This window comes from Benincasa hispida, chromosome 3, assembly GCF_027475165.1.
Source record: "Benincasa hispida cultivar pf3 chromosome 3, pf3_genome.v1.1, whole genome shotgun sequence".
In the NCBI taxonomy this organism is placed as follows: domain Eukaryota; kingdom Viridiplantae; phylum Streptophyta; class Magnoliopsida; order Cucurbitales; family Cucurbitaceae; genus Benincasa; species Benincasa hispida.
Window position 1 is genome coordinate 63,827,428 of NC_143480.1, and position 17,081 is coordinate 63,844,508.

Consider the following 17,081-nt stretch of genomic DNA (forward strand, 5'->3'; position numbering starts at 1 on the left):
CCACATACATGCTTAAGTTACATAATGACAACCAGAGATTTTAGTTTATTGGTTTGTGGTAAAGCAAATAAAACATCCAATATGCAAAGTCAAGAAGTGAAGAAAATATCATATATTATACATCACAAGCATTCGTACAAACTGTTTAAAAAATACAGGACACGAGACTTTAGCGCATCATCCCCAGCAAATAATGCTTTGCCAAACTTGGGTTCAATTTTTAGTTATTGCAATTAATATATGTTTAGCACATTAAAGCACGTGCACACCTTGGGTTCAATTTTTTTAGATGTGTTTTCTTTGTTCTCTGATTTGCCTTGAGGTTCTCTAATTTGTCTTATTTTCTTAAAGTTGGAATGTTGTAGATCTAGAAATGACAAGTTGTATGTACTGGGAACTTGTTTATTTTCCACAACTTGTTTTTTGAAGTTGATCACTATTTATCATCTTTTATTACTAGATTTATAATCATGGATAAATCATGGATGCACAAGAGTAGATTATCCAAAGATTATGAATTGGATGTAGAAAACTTCATAAAATTTGGATTTTCTAATACAAATAGCTCTTATATTCGTTGTCCTTGTTTGAAATTTGAGAATTGTGAAAAGCATAGTAGAAAGGATATTAGAGATCATTATTATGTCAATGATATTTATGAAAGTTATAAAATTTGGTTTTGGCATGGGGAGAAACTTCCTAACTCATCATTTTGTGGAGAATCTTCTAAGTTTGACACCCATATATATGAAGAGATTTATGTTAAAAGTTCAAAAGAAATGGTTGAAGTTGCTCACGAATATTCAAGAGATCAGAATGGATTTGAAAAGTTGCTTAATAATGCTGAAAAACCATTATACGAAGGGGGCAAAAAATACACTAAGTTGTCTACATTAGTCAAATTGTATAATTTAAAAGTTAGATATGGATGGAGTGATACTAGTTTCCCAAAACTACTCAAAACCTTAAAGGAAATTTTGGCCACTAGCAATGAGTCCCAAATTCAATGTATGAAGCAAAAAAAAACTTTAGGTGCACTAGGAATAGAATATGAGAAGATTCATGCATGCTCTAGTGATTGTTGTTTGTATAGAAAAAATATGCAGATGCAATTGAATGTCCTGAATGTGGTGAATCAAAGTGAAAAAAAGGGGAAGGATACAAAATGCGGAAAAAAAAAAACAAATACCTTCAAAAGTGATATGATACTTTCCACCAATTCCACGATTCAAAAGGCCTTTTAGAAGTATTGATTGTGCTAAAAACTTGACTTGGCACGTTGATGAAAGAATTGTAGATGGTAAGTTACGACATCTAGTAGACTCTCTGGCTTGGACGTTAGTAGACTCTAAATGGCCAAACTTCGGTTTTGAACCTAGGAATCTTCGTTTAACACTTCCAGCCAATGGAGTAAATCCACATGGTGAAATGAGTTCTAAATATAATTGTTGGCCTGTATTGATGGTTATTTATAATCTTCCAACATGGTTGTATATGAAAAGAAAGTACATGATGCTATCAATGTTGATTTCGGGTCCAAAACAACCAGGGGACGACATTGGCACATACTTAGCACCACTAATTGAAGATTTAAAACTTTTATGGCAAAGTGGTGTTGAATGTTATGATGCTTATCGAGAAGAACTATTTAACTTACGGTCAGTTTTATTGTGAACAATCAACGATTTTCCTACATATGGTAACATAAGTGGATGTTGTGTGAAATGTTGTAAGGCTTGTCCAATTTGTGGAGACAATACGTCTTCTATAAGATTGAAAGATGGGGAAAAAAATGGCATACCTTGGACATCAAAGATTTCTAGCACGAAATCATTCGCACCGACACAAAAAAAAAAAAAAAAAAAAAAAAAAGTCATTTAACGGTCAAAAGAAACTTGGTACAATTCTAGAACCACTATCTGGGAAGGCTATATATTTAAAAATCAAAGATCTTGAATTTCCAAAAGAAAAGAAGAACAATAAAAAACAAACCACGAAAGGAAGTTTAAAGATTTGTTGGAATAGGTTGTCTTCTTTTTTTCAGCTATCATACTGGAAAGATCTTCATATCAGGCATTGTTTAGATGTGATGCACATTAAAAAAAATGTTTGCATGAATATCTTGGGTACGCTTCTCGATATTCCAGAAAAAAGTAAGGATGGATTGAATGCTAGATGTGATTTAGTTCTTTTAAAAATTCGACCAAAGCTTGCACCTGTTAGCGGTGACAAAATAATCTTCATTCCTTCCGTGTGTTATACTCTTACAAAGGAAGAAAAACATATGTTTTAAAGACATTGTCAGGAATAGAGGTTCTTGAAGGTTACTCTTCGAATGTTAAAAACCTTGTGTCAATGACTGATTTAAAGCTTAATAGTTTAAAATCTCACGATTGTCATGTGCTCTTACAACAATTATTTCCTATTGCGATAAGGTCAGTGCTACCAAAACATGTTCGGTATGCCATAACTCGATTGTGTATATTTTTCAATTTGGTATGTAACAAGGTCCTAGATGTGCAGCAATTAGAAAAGTTGGAAGAAGATATTGTGCTTATATTATGTTTATTGGAGAAGTATTTTCCTCCTTCATTTTTCACAATTATCATGTCACACCCCGCCCCAGACCACCCTCTTAGCCTAGAGAAGGGCGTGACTGCAGCAGTTATCAACCCTTTGGCTAACACTGACTGCCTAATAACTCTTGTGGAATAACTCTGATACCAAAATATAACTTATATACAGTAGAATGTCTTTAGGCCAAAAATTTATTAATTTAAAAACATAACATATTTAGAGTTATTACAACACTAGATTTATAAGTCCCAAAACCCAAAAACCCTAGTCCCTATATGAACAACAGTAACATTTGTACAATATTAATAGTAACCACATAAACCGACGGATTACAAATCTTTTATTCCTTTAGTGGCAGAGCAGATGCAGAGCTATCTTCAGAGGATTTGACCGCTACCTCTGGGGGGGGGGGGGGAACATTTGAAAATGGGGTGAGCTTGCGCCCAATGAGTGACTTAAGAAAGATAATTGATTCTTATACAAATCTCAATAAAGAGTTTAACTGAAATATAAGCTTCTACAGTACTTGTACTGCAGTATAAATATTTTCCAAGCATAAAATATATAAAGCTGTTTTAATCATAAAACAGTAAAACTGTTCCCCAGTTGAGAATAACCTTACTATGGGTAAAAACAATCCCAACACCAACTACTAGTCAAGAGAGAACTCTTTTGCTCAATCTCTGACTCTAACTACCTACGTGCACGTGGCCATACTAAGTACCGTCATACCTTAGGTATTTCTGTTCAGATACCTTCTCAAACCTCCTTCGGTATCTGGTTGGTTTGGTACCATCTCAAACGTCCTTCAGTACTAATAGATACCTTCTCAAGTCCTTTAGTATCTAGTTGGGCGGATACTTTCTCAAATGTCCTTCGGTATCGCGTTTTAAGTAAAACTAGTCATAAATGACTTTCTCTCTTTAAAGCATGTAAAGTATAACACATATAAAAACATGGCTTTAAAAGTACTAACACATGCTGAGTATATATAACACATATAAATCGTTTTCTCACACATGCATGCGTTTAAAACATTATTCATAATTTGCATGAAAATCACTTTGTAAAACTAGTTGGCATGAGAATAATCTTCTTTAAAACATGCTTTCGATAACACGTTGTAATCAAACATTTTAAGCAAATGTTTTAGTCAAAACGTTTTAGCCACTCACTTTGATTGCTTATGAGCTTTTCACTCTAGTAGCTCCTTTTTCTACCTCGGGCTCCCTTTTCACCCCTAGAATCTAGATTCATCTTACAGCTTAGATTACTCATAATTCTAAACCTTATTTTGAGATACTTCCTTCTACAAACATAATGTCTCAGGAAGCTTACCCTAAAATTTGAGCTCAGAACTCCTCGTTGTTTGGCCGGAATCACAGAATCTTCAAGACTGGCCCAAGCTGATCTGACAGTCTGACCCTTCTGTCTTCTTCTCAGTTTCCAACCTGATCCCTTTGAGCTTTTCCTCTGGAAACCTGCTTTGGTATCACTCCAAACGCACGAGTAAATTGGGAGAACTCCTCGTCCCAAGTTGATGCATCCTCTTCAGACCTCACTGTCCAATGCGTTCTTTATGACTAACGCATGGATTTGGCTCCAACGCAAAGTTTGCTCAACTCTCCCACTCTTTTTACGGTATTTCTGAATTGTGATCTAAAAATGAAGTCTTTTGGCCCTATTTATAGGTGTCCAAACCTTATCCAGAGTTGACACCACCTACTTGGTTGCATGGCCAAGTGTCTCCTTCTCACCTCATCAACGCAATGCTGTGATCATCACAAGCTAAGTGTCTTCCTCCCACGTTGCCAATGCATGAGCCTCCAATCTGATTCCACCACTTCAAATCCTTAAGGCTTAAGGCTTTCCTCCCAAGAAGATACATGGTTTCGATGATGTTCTCCTGCTGATCTCATCCTTTGTATGCGTCCAACTCTTAGATGTTTAACACATAATCCATACTCAATTCATAGCCTATCATCAACGCATAGCAAGCCAATTCACTCTCATTACCATTCAACTTAGCCATCGCAAGAAACTAACCATCACCAACGCATAGGGTGATCGTCCATCCTTGATGCATGGCTCACTAGGTAGAATCGCACGGCTTGCTTAGCATGGACGCATGGTGCTGGCCACCAACGCATAGGCGCACTGCATAGGCTGGTCGCTCGACGCATAGGCGCACTGGCCACTCGACGCATTGGGCGTGCTTGGCTGCATGGGCTGCGCGTGGCGCCTTGATGCCTGGCTGGGTGCTTCGACGTATAGGCGTGCTACTTCGACGCATGGTGTGCGGCATATGCTGGCCATCGCTCACTCGCTCGGTCGCATGGGTGTGCTTGGCCACATGGGCTATACGCTTAGCTACATGGCAGGACACCTCGACGCACGGCATGGCTGCTCGGTAGGGCGCTCAACACATGGGCGTGCCCGCTCGACGCATTGGCAGGGCATCTAACCGAGGCTGCTCGATGTATGGCATGGGCGCTGGCTGAAGCTGCTCGACGCATTGTAGGGGTGCTGGCTAAGGCTACTCGATGCATGGCAGGGGTGCTGGCCGAGGCTGCTCGGCACATGGGCTGCCTTTCAAAGCATCACCTCCATCTTTCGTCCTTCAGCCGCATGCCATCCCCAACCACTCTTCCAACACATCAACACCACCCTTCCAATGCATCAACACACAAAATTCTATACTTAGCCAAATTTTAAATTTTTCCTAAAAGCTAAACTTCCAAATTTTCTATTTTCTTCAAATCTCCACTTTTTCCTCTAACATTCCACACTAGTTTCCACATCAACCTACTCATCACACTAGTCTTAGTAGGGAACATACTCAAGTAGAGAAATTAGGATTCGGGGTTCACATATCATCTCACAATACATATAGTTAGGGAAATAAAAAATTATGGGTCTATATATCTATGATGGATGTATCCCTTTGAAAGATTCATGAATGTCATTAAAAACTCCATGAGAAATAGATACCATCCAGAAGGTTGTATTGCTGAAAGTTATATAGCAGAAGAAGCCATTGAATTTTGTTCTGATTTCCTACCTGGGGTAGATCCTATTTGGGTTGGCACTCATAATTCACAAGACTGTTTAGACAATTCATATATTGGTAGACCATTGTCCAAAGGAGTTTCTTTCAAACCTGAACAAGAACTTTTATACCAAGCTCATCGGTATGTTTTGGAAAATACAATTGATGTGTAACCATATTTAGAGTAAGTTTTTTCAATGATTTTGGTTTTATTTTTTCATTTAGTTTTATGACATAAATCTAACTCTACAATGTTTCAATGTTCACTTCAAAGAAAGCATATGATGACTTTGAAATTGCAACATCGAAATAAGTCCAAAAATTAAAAAAAAATGGATTCAAGAGGAACATAATCGAACTTTTATATCTTGGCTACGAAAAGTGGTAAAATGTTAAACCTATTGTTTTACATACACTTTTTAATGCCTAAGTTGGAATAGAAATTCTCATGGTAGGTTGCAATTGAGCTTGAAATGGGAAATATTAAAGTTTCAGATAACTTGAGGTGGATTGTTCATGGTCCTTATTCTTTTTTTATTACGTATGGCAACTACGTAATTAATGGATGTCGCTACCACACAAAATCTTATGATAAGGATCGAAGTGTATAAACTAGTGGAGTTAGTTTAGTTACAAAAACGATGCAAGTGCCTAGTTCAAAAGATAAAAATCTCATCATTGGAGATATGTCTTTTTATGGAGTGATACAAGAGATATGAGAACTAAATTATCATACGTTTAATGTTGCTATGTTCAAATGTGATTGGGTTGAGAACAATAGTGGTATCAAAATCGATGAGCTCGGTTTGTCTTAGTTGATTTAAATAAAATAGGTCACAAGTCTGATTCTTTTATACTAGCGACCCAAGCAAAATAAGTATTTTATGTTGAGGATCCAAGTGATGTTAGATGGCCAATTGTGCTTATCCCACCACAAAGGGACTTTGAAGGTTGATATAATGACGACAAACTTGGAGATACAATATTACACTATCAAGGAATACCCAATGATATGTCGAATGTTGATGTACATAATGAATTGGATGAGAACATGTCAACATATGTACGATCGAATTGTGAAGGCACATGGATACCTAGATAATATTTTATGGGTAGGTTATATATTGTGTAATATGATAACTGTTTTTTTAATTTATAATTTTTATCAATCGTATTTGATTTTTTGTTTTCTTAATATATATACAATACTAATTGTTTCTTAAATTTGATTGCAGTTTTTTATTTATACACCAGATGGAGCATAGTATAGTGGGTGACGAAGATTTAGAGTTTGGTGACGAAGAAAAAGTAGTTGTTAGGTCAAATGAAACCATCAATCAAAAGAAGAGATAACGGGGAGCTACTATTATGTTTGATGTAACATGTATTGGGAGTGTGGGAGAAAAGAAGTTTGTGGAATACAATGAAGATGGCATACCCATTGGTGAAAATGGAGCTAAGTTAAAGTCTTTCATTGGGTCATCTACGCATTATCATGTACCTATTATATAAACATCTTGGAAACGTATGCCTACTAAGTTGAAACATAAGATATATAGTACGGTTGAGGTATATATATTCAACTTTTTATCTTGATAATATTGTAGATGTATATGTAATGTTTTCACTAACTTTTCAATGTTTAGGCCAGATTTGTAATTGATACAAGATCTAGGAAGAACATTATGAAAACTGCAGACATAGCTTTTCGTCAATTTAAGAATTGGTTAACAACAAAATACATTATGTCATTTAAAGATGAACCTCAACTTCTAATAAATCCACCAGAAAAATATTCATTTATTGATCAAAGTTATTGAGAAGAGTTTATAAGATTGAGATTGTGTGTAAAGTTTTAGGTAAATTATTAATTTAATTTTATAAATATTTGTTTTGTCATTTCCCACTAATAATCATGACGTTGTATAGGAAAAAAGACGCTTACAACAAGAACGTCCATCTAAGAATAAGTATAATCATTGAATTTCAAGAAAAGGTTATGCTAACCTTATTGAAGAGATGGTAAAAATTTAGTATATGTTCTCACAATTTCTAAATTTATCACAATATCTATTTTTTTTTTCTTCATTTGAATGTAGAAGAAAGTATCTCCAAATGAAATTGATTTTGTGATAAATTTCGTAATTTATCACGCTAACCTGTGGAAGATGACTCGAGTTATAAGAAAGGAGAATACGACAATGAAGATGTTCAAGAAGTCGTCAATCAAATAGTAAGACAATTATTAAATTTACATGAAGTATATGACATATAGCTTAATTATATTAAATTCTGTTTCTTTTTAGGATGAGATCTCAAAGAATAATACAAATCCATTGTGCCACAAACATCTCTCTCCCAATGATATCTTAACACAAGCTTTGGGTACTTGAGAAAGGCACAGGCATGTGCGTGGGGTTGGTGGTTTTGTTACTCCAAAGGCTTACTTTTATACAGTGAAACGAAAGTCAAAACATGGGAAGGATGAAAACAAGGAAATTGTAAGTGAGAATGAAGCACTTCGTCAACATGTTAGAGAATTAGAAGCTCATCTTCAAATGTCATTTTCTACAGCATTTTCTGGACATGGAAATTGCTCCAAGCAATTTTTAACAGATGAGATCGAATCTCAAGATAAACAAAAAGACAAGATGAAGACTGCATATGAAAAGAAACAGAAAAAGAAGATTAAGGTAGAGGAAATTAAGTCCCTAGAGATACGAAGAGACAAGATAAAAGTGAATGTAAATTACAACATAGAAGATTTGAAAATCTTTAAGGTAAGTGGCACTAATAAAATCAATTAAGTTCATCAAATGTCTAATTTTTCTACTTTATATATTTTTGTTGCTATGATTTTGCTGCATTAGGAGAAATCTTCAATGGCAATGAATAAGAAAAAAGAAGTTAGTGACTAAACATCGATTCTTCCGGTATCTTTGAAATCCATTCTTAGATATGCTGAGAAGGTGATGGCCAAAGAGTTTAGTATTTCTTTACAACTTCCAATTTAACTTTTTGGCATCAGTCAAAATAGTCGTGTCCTGCGATAGGACATAATTAACTTTTGTAACATGGATGAAGTCAAGACAATTACTTTGGTGGCTTACATGGCGTATATTATTACTTTTGTAGACTTTAGTTCTGACGTTTCTTTCCAATTTTGGTCGTCTATATTTATGTTATAAATCTTTCGTAGGTACTTTCACTCATCCTTTATTGATATAAAGGAAAGTTCACAATACACTTTTGTAGATCCATCTCTCATTTTCTTTGGACATAACTCTCAAGAAGTTAAAACTCAAAACCTGTGTAATAGATTGATGGTCTCAGAAGCAAACTAATTAGTTCTTGCTAATTATATTTTATTTTAATCCTAGGTGAGTTAAAACACATTTTGTTTTTATCAATTTCCATTAGTAATAAAAATACTAATTATATTTTATTAACTAGTGGTCATTGGGCATTACTTGCTATAAATGCATACGATGAAACTGTGTATTACCAAGACTCAATAAGGTCAACATCACTGGTAGATATACTATATATAATTGACACGTAAGTTAACCTTTTTTCATTTGTAGTGTTTGTTTTAAAGTGTACTTTATTTTAGAATAATTAGTGGTTATTTCTTGACAAATAAGGCTACTGCAATGTTTCAATCTCAAAAGAATATTAAAAAAAAAAAAAGTCGGAAGCAAACCTTATGGAGAATAGTAAAGACAAGTATAAATTAACAATGACTACTTATTTATCATATTAAGTAGACATCTAGTGTGTAACGATTACTTCATTCTTATTTACTGGTTTTTTCTCTGTAGTGTCCTCTAGAAGTTGGGAGCACCGAATGTGGATAGTACATCATGAGGTATATGAGGGATATTATGACCAAAAGAAGCATTGTCATCTCAAATTTGGTATGTTATCGTTATTTCAACATTTCAAATAACATAGAGAAAAATAGAATCCATTATAATATTTAGCTTTTATGTTTATAGATTGATACAAGGAAATCGTACTCACAAATCGAGATAGATGAGGTGCGGATAGAGTTGGTTGAATGTTTAGGTTGCTACATGTGATCGTGGTTGGTCATTTTGGATGTGTTTGTTCTAGTTTTGGAGTGGTACCTGTGTGAGTAGATGGATGGTTTTGTTGATAGAAGTTCTGGAAATTAATTTTTTGAAACTGTTCATATTAAGTTAACTGGTAGAATTATGTTCCTTATATTTTTTTGGAAGTGTCCATATGAGTTGACTATTAGAATTATGTTCTTTAGGTTGTATATATTGACAATGTTAAAGAAGTTAAGTTTTTATAAAGAGATATTGGTGGTTTTTTTGTTGATATATAAGTTTGTCAATGCATGTATATTATTTATTTGATTGATGAATGTATGTCATATATATACCAAATGTGGTTGTTGGATCAAAATACAGAAGCAATTATAGGTAAAAACATCAACATTGTAGATTTTTAAAAAAAAATCACAAGCAAATTTCTTGACTTTTTAAATGTCAAGTTCACAAAATTTCTTAACCTTTTTTCCTCGTCAAGAATGCCCATATTTTTTATATTTCAAAAATGTCAAGTGTCTGTGTTTCTTAGCGTTTTTTAAATGTCAAGTTCACAAAATTTCTTAACGTTTTTTCCTTGTCAAGAATGGCCATATTCTTGACATTTCAAACATGTCAAGTGTCTATGTTTCTTGACGTCTTTTAAATGTCAAGTGTCACTTATCTTGACGTTTTTAAAATGTCAAGAAAATCGATATTCTTGACACTAGCTTCCTTGACCTTTTTAAAAACACCTTCTTTCTCCTACGACAGGGCATGAGTCTTCCTCAAAATTCTGTGATTGCAAAGTTGAAAGGCTAGGGAGAGATTCTCCACTAGCATTTTGGCCGAGGCATGCTTTCTATAATGTTTATCTGTAATTATTTCTATTTTCTTTGTTGTTTTTGTTTCCTTAAAGACTAAAAAACAAAATGTAAGGCAGTCTCATGCTTTTGTGGGAATTTGATTCCCTTCAATTGGTATCAAAGACAAGTCTTGTTTATCTTTTAGAAAAAAGAAATTTGTGTACTATTTTCACGATATGAGTACTGTAAATTCATTTAGGTACTTTTGGCTTAATAGTTGTTTTCGGAATTTGACTCATAGACTTGTTTTAGTTAATTTGATCATGTAAGGGCACGTTGTTTTTAGGAATTTTTACCATAAACCGAGTCTGTAAGTCCTTGTCATTCGTGGCAAAGAGTTTTTGTGAAAAAACCCAAAAAAGTAAAGGTGAAACAAAAAAAATAGAGAAAAACTATGCAATGCATTTTGGTCTTTCAGTGACAACTTTTACCAATTTGTCGATAGTCGAAGTTCTAACCGTTGGATCGTGCTGGAATTTGGTCAGTATATTCACGACACCTAGGGTCATGTTTTGAATAGTTGGATTTGTCATTTTGAGCTCTGATTTATCTGCCTCTCCTCCAAACATAAGAAATTTTTTTTTGTTTTTTCTCCGTTTTATTCTTGAATTTTCTAAAATTTAAGGTTTTAGATTTCATGTATTTATAATTAAATTAGTGTAATTCGATTATATTAGTTTAATTATTTTATTAGGGTGTCAAATACCGGTCTATTAATGCTTTTTATATAATTGAATTTGCATGAGATGTATGTTTAAATATATGATGTATATGTTGCATATTGTATGCCATATAAATTCAAAATTCCACCTTGGGATAAACATGTTTCATGCATGCTTTTAATATAAGTGTTATATTATGGTTGCATGATTAATTAAGCATGCTCATGTATCAATTTAATTGTTATATAGCATGTTAGCATGTAAATTGATTTCATTAGTGATAATATAATTGTTATATTGTTTAATGAAAATGAAAATGTATGTTTATTTTCATGGATGATAATTATAAGTATAATTTTAATAGATGAAAATAAAGTTTGCATTAAGCAAGACATTATTTAGATAAATATAATGTTATATTTAATCAATGTCATGAGATGCAGATTATAGATTTTTTTTCATTATTTTATAATAGTTATAAGTATAATGAAATTAGAATTAAAATCTATAATCAAAAGAGTTGCATGCAAACGTAGGTCCAAACTAATTTTAAATGGTTTAAAATTAATTCACCTAGACTTATGTTAAACGTGTTTCTAATGAGATTAGAAATAGGTTAATCTTCTAATTCGTTTTAATAGGATTAAAATATTTTGGCTAGTATAAGGTATGTAAGCTGACAGAAACAAAACACCTCTACCTGGAACTAACTTGGAAGGTGAATTGGGCAAATATCTTATAAAGCATGCAATGAATGATTAAGGTTTATTAAAGTGTTTAATAAACAAGTATCATTATTGTTAAACCATCCAATGTAATAGTTACTTTGGGCAAAGTTAACAATCACTTAGATAAATTAATTAGCCGAATTTACCTTAAGTAAGAAACCCTAGTTTTTAAAATATTCAGTAGGAGGAAAAAGATATATACGATATGTCAATTTTTCCATTCACGTTCTCCCTAAAAAATCACGCCGTGAGACTCATGCTTGGCCTCGAGGCGTCTTAGGATTGTTCCTCTTTGAATGGTGTTTGCATGGGTCAATATCAAGGTGAATAGAGAAAGTGTTTATAATAAGTGGGAAAGGGATGTGTGTCAACATATCCTACGGTCTCCTACATTGGTTTGCATTATGAGACCTTCTTGCATGGCCTCGAGGAACTCTGGGAGCATCCCCTTTCTAATAGTTTGTGTATTAGGTCAATATCAGGGCGAACTCGAGAAATGATTTCTGGATAGGATTGCTTTAGTTTTTGCCCCCAATCAGTTTTTCCCTTTGGTTGGCTCATTTGGACGAAACTCTAGGGTCTAAAATGAAGGATCATACCAACAGGAAATTGTTAAGCAAGATAATGATTTCTTGATCAAGTCAATAGTGACTAATCGTTATAAGAATAAGAGTTATTCTGGTGTAATGATTGGTTCAGAAGGGTCTTAATTCAGTGAAGGAATGACTAACCACCTTTTGGTGGCTTTTATCCTAAATCACTGAAGCATCATTACAAAATAAAATGATGATTGAGGTTCATTATTTAGTTTTTTTGCTAAACTGATTGGATCAAAATGGATTTTTGCAAAAGTGTTTAAAATAAGTGATTTGTTTTGTATCAATTATTTGACTAGTGCTTCAATGAACCTTCCTAAAGTTGAAAATTTGACCGGTTTTAATTACATAACTTGAAAAGAATCCATTAAAACTATTTTCGAGGTTAACGACCTTAACTTCATCTTGATTGAGAAATGTTCTCTACTCCCAACCCATAATGCAACATGGAGTGTTTGTGATGCATATGAAAGGTGGATGAAGGCCAATCTTAAAGCCCAAGTTCACATTTTGGTAAGCATACCTCATGCCTTAGCAAAAAGATTTGAGAGCATGGTCACTGCACTTCAGATCATGAAATCAATGCAATAATTTTTTGAGTGAGTATCCTCGCAATCCAAGTAGGATGGGATTGATATCAATGAAAACAGTAATGTAAACTCCTTATTTGAACTTCGGTCCATATTGAACGTCAAAGGACAAATAGAGGAGGCAAAGGTTGCTCACTCTAGTGAAGTTTATCAAAGAGTTCGACCTCGGAAGAAAAACTTGGAGTTCATAATAAAGTTATTCGAACTGATCCCACTACTTTCTAGAAAATGAAGAGATCCAATAACAATAAATCTGATTTACTTGTCCTGGAGTCATGCTTACTAGAGAATAATGATTCTGATTGAAAAATTGATTCAAGGGCTATTAATCATGTGAGTTCCTATCAGGGATTTGATTCCTAGAGACAATTGGAAGCTGGAAAGATGACTCTTCAAGTTGGTACTAGTGAGGCCATTTAAGCTATTGTCGTAGGCATGTTTAAGTTACTTTTGGACAAGAAACGATATATGTATTAGATGACGTTATATAATTTCTAATATGAAAAGGAATTTAATCTCTATTTCTTGTTTGATTGAGCAAAATTATTCTCTCTCCTTCTCTAGAAATAAAGTGTTTATTTTTAAGAATCGTATAGAGATAGGATTTGCTTCAAAATAAATTAACTTATATGTACTAAGATCGTTAGTTACAAAGGTTATTCTAAATACTAAAATGTTCAGAATGGTAACAACTGTTAAGAGACCAAGAGTTTCTTCTAAAGAAAATGTCCACCTTTGGCATCTAAGGTTAGGTCATATCAGTCTCAATAGGATTAAGGGATTGGTCAAAAGTGGACTTCTAAATGGTTTAGAAAAAAACTCTTTACCTATATGTGAGTCAGGCCTTGAAGGCGAGATGACAAAATGACTTTTTACTAGAAAAGTTTATAGAGCTAAAGTGTAACGACCCGACCCCCTAGGACTCATGCTAGGCCGTTACCAACGCATGCATGCATGTAAGTTAAAACGACATTCTTTTTATAATGAAATAAATGCTAAATAAATGAGGTAACTAAAAATATTTGCATTAAATTCAAATACTAAAGCCAAAGGATAAGGTACCCATAAATCATGAAAAGAAACAAATAAGTCTGAAAACAGAACTGAAACGGTAGTCTCGAATCTTAAAACTGAAAATGCAAAACATAATAGAAATATTAAAATATGAGTGGAAGCATGTAAACTAGTCCTCGATGGCTCAATCAAGGATTCCTCTTGTCAGTTACCTCTATCCTTACCTGAAACAATAACATGAGAAAGAATGAGTATAAGAATACTCAGTAAGTAACCCCACTACTGAGGTCAGGCTAGGCATCTATGTCCTCTAGATGCCTACCTCTGGTGAGACATAACTACTCCTTTAGTCCTCATGGAACTCATACATGAAAAACTGATTTTTATCCTACTGTAGTTAAGTATGCCCACTACCTCTAGTAAGTCCCGTAGGACCCACAACCTCTGGTAAATCCCAAAGGAATGCACTACCTCTAGTGAATCCCGAGGGAAACACAACCTCTGGTGGATCCCGAAGGAAACCACCACCTCTAGTGAATCCCGAAGGAAACACGACATCTGGTGAATCCCGAAGGAAGACACCACCTCTAGTGAATCCCGAAGGAAACACGACCTCTGGTGGATCCCGAAGGAAACCACCACCTCTAGTGAATCCCAAAGGAAACACAACATCTAGTGGGCATCTAACTAATCAATGAGGACACTATTACAATCTTAACAGTTCAAGTATCATAACATGGTTCAATAACATACATATACCTCTCAACATCATAATTCTACAGCATACATATACATCTCAACATCATGGCTCTATAAAATACATATACGTCTCAACATCCTCAGATCAAATATAATCTCATGGAATCAACTATCATCTCATGCTAGCATTCAAGTATCTATATGCGCATTTAATCTTTTAGATCCTCATACGAAAACATACATCGATTATACTATAATATCAGTCTATCATGCTATCGTTCTATCATAATATCAATCTATCATGCTAGCATACATGTAGTCCTAGCCCGTGGGTAGTTTCCAGTAATAAGATTACTTATCTCGAATTTGGTCACAAATTTTAGTCCACACAATTAATCTTCTTACAACCCTTGGAAGATTTGAATCAACCCTATAAATTTCAAAGTTTAGTTTAGCAACCATGACCCAAAATAATAAAATCCAAAATTTAAATAAATCCTTTGCGGTCCAAAACCAATTAACCAAACTGGCCCAAGCGTCCCCAATTTAACTTACCGAAAACGTGACTTGGTTCAAAAGTAATTCCAAAACTCCCAAACAAAAGTTCCAATCTAAACAAATTCAATAATAATGGTTAAGGTCTTAAATTCCGACAATCTCAAATAACTTCAAATAATCTTAGCCCAAATATATTCTTTAAATCCAACGACAACCTCACTAACACACAAAGGCTCAACACCAAACTGATCCAATATGGGGTTACCAAGCCTTTAAACTTACCAAAACGTCACGAAGAAAGAACTTCAACACTCGTTAGATAGCACACAAATTCTCCTCCAAAACTCCAAATCTAGCATCCAACCATAATGGGTAAATTAACAATCCAAACCAAAATCAAGTGGGTAACCCAAAACTAACAAATATGCCAAACAACTTACCAAACCATAGAACCAACAACAATTGACGGCGGCAGGGGCTGGGCGGTGATGGATCAGCGTGGCTGGCCGGGCGGAGAAACAGCAGTGGATGATTGGACAAATCTGGGCAATGGCACGGAACCCATGAACGGCCAATCTGACGCGCGGCTGGGTTGGACAAACGGCGCGACTGGAGGATACAGGTCACTGATCCTATGTGGCTTTGATGGGCGAACTACGAGCGGCGCGGCGGGGCGGAGCGCGAGTGGTGACTGTGGGTTCCGGTTGGGCGAAACGGCGAGGGTTTTAGTAGGTCCACGGGCGTGAGGGTCGGCGAACAACGTGAGGGCAAGCGGATGACTAGGGTCCCGAAAGTGAGCAGCACGGCTGGGAGTTTGTGGTGGCGGGGAGTTAGGGTTTCAGGCGGCACTGAAGAACAGAAGACTGGGGGGTGTCTACTCGAGGAAGAAGAAAGGGAAGGGAGGGAAAAAAAGAAAAAGAAAGAGAAAAGAAAACGAAAGAATAAAAATAAAAATAAAATATCTTTTATTTTATTCTTTTCTTAATCCACATAAATATTTAAATTCTCTTACTTTAAAAAAGAATTAACTCCTACCATTTATTTCCATCGTAAATAATTTTCAACATTAATAATTAAATTCCTGCAATCACGCTTAAAATTCCAAAAACGCCCCCAATTAAAAGAAATTACTAAAATTACATTACTAACAAAATTTTGGGTGTTACATAAAGAGACCTTAGAGCTTATACGTCTAGATTTCTCTGGTCCAATGAATGTAAAAGAAAGAGGAGAGTATGAATATTTCATTTCTTTCATAGATGATTATTCAAGTTACGGGTATCTTTACTTAATGCAACACAAGTCTAAAGCACTTGAAAAGTTCAAGGAATATAAGACTAAAGTTGAAAATGTATTAGGTAAAAAGATAAAAAGAATACGATCTAATTGTGGTAAAGAGTGGATTTAAGATTCTAGAATTATATGATAGAACATGGAATAATGTCCCAACTCTCAGACCCTAAAACATCTCGGCAGAATGGTGTATTGGAAATGAGAAATAAAACTCTGTTGGACATGGTTCGGTCTATGATGAGTTATGTTCAACTTCCTGACTCATTATTGGGATTTGCAGTGAAGACTACTCTTTACATCTTGAACAACATTCCATCAAAGAGCATTTCTAAAACACCTTTGGAATTTTGGAGAGGTCGCAAAGGTAGTTTATGCCACTTCAGGATTTCAAGATGTCCAGCCCACATGCTCATGACAAACCCTAAAAAGTTGGAACCTCGTTCAAAAGTACGCT

General features: G+C 34.7%; 1 long non-coding RNA gene and 2 pseudogenes across 1 annotated transcript; 2 read left to right on the top strand and 1 right to left on the bottom strand.

Annotated features, from left to right (window-relative positions):
• Positions 1 to 470: 470 nt before the first annotated feature.
• LOC150037465 (uncharacterized) lies at positions 471 to 5,799 on the top strand (annotated as a pseudogene).
• A 1,081-nt stretch (positions 5,800 to 6,880) lies between these two features.
• LOC150037466 (uncharacterized) lies at positions 6,881 to 8,544 on the top strand (annotated as a pseudogene).
• Positions 8,545 to 14,127: 5,583 nt separating this feature from the next.
• Positions 14,128 to 16,279, bottom strand: LOC120073908 (uncharacterized). Its single transcript, XR_005480843.2, has 3 exons — positions 15,775 to 16,279; positions 15,617 to 15,686; positions 14,128 to 14,361 (listed from the first exon to the last, which is right to left on the bottom strand). It is a non-coding gene; the product is annotated as an uncharacterized LOC120073908 (long non-coding RNA).
• Between the last annotated feature and the right edge of the window lie 802 nt (positions 16,280 to 17,081).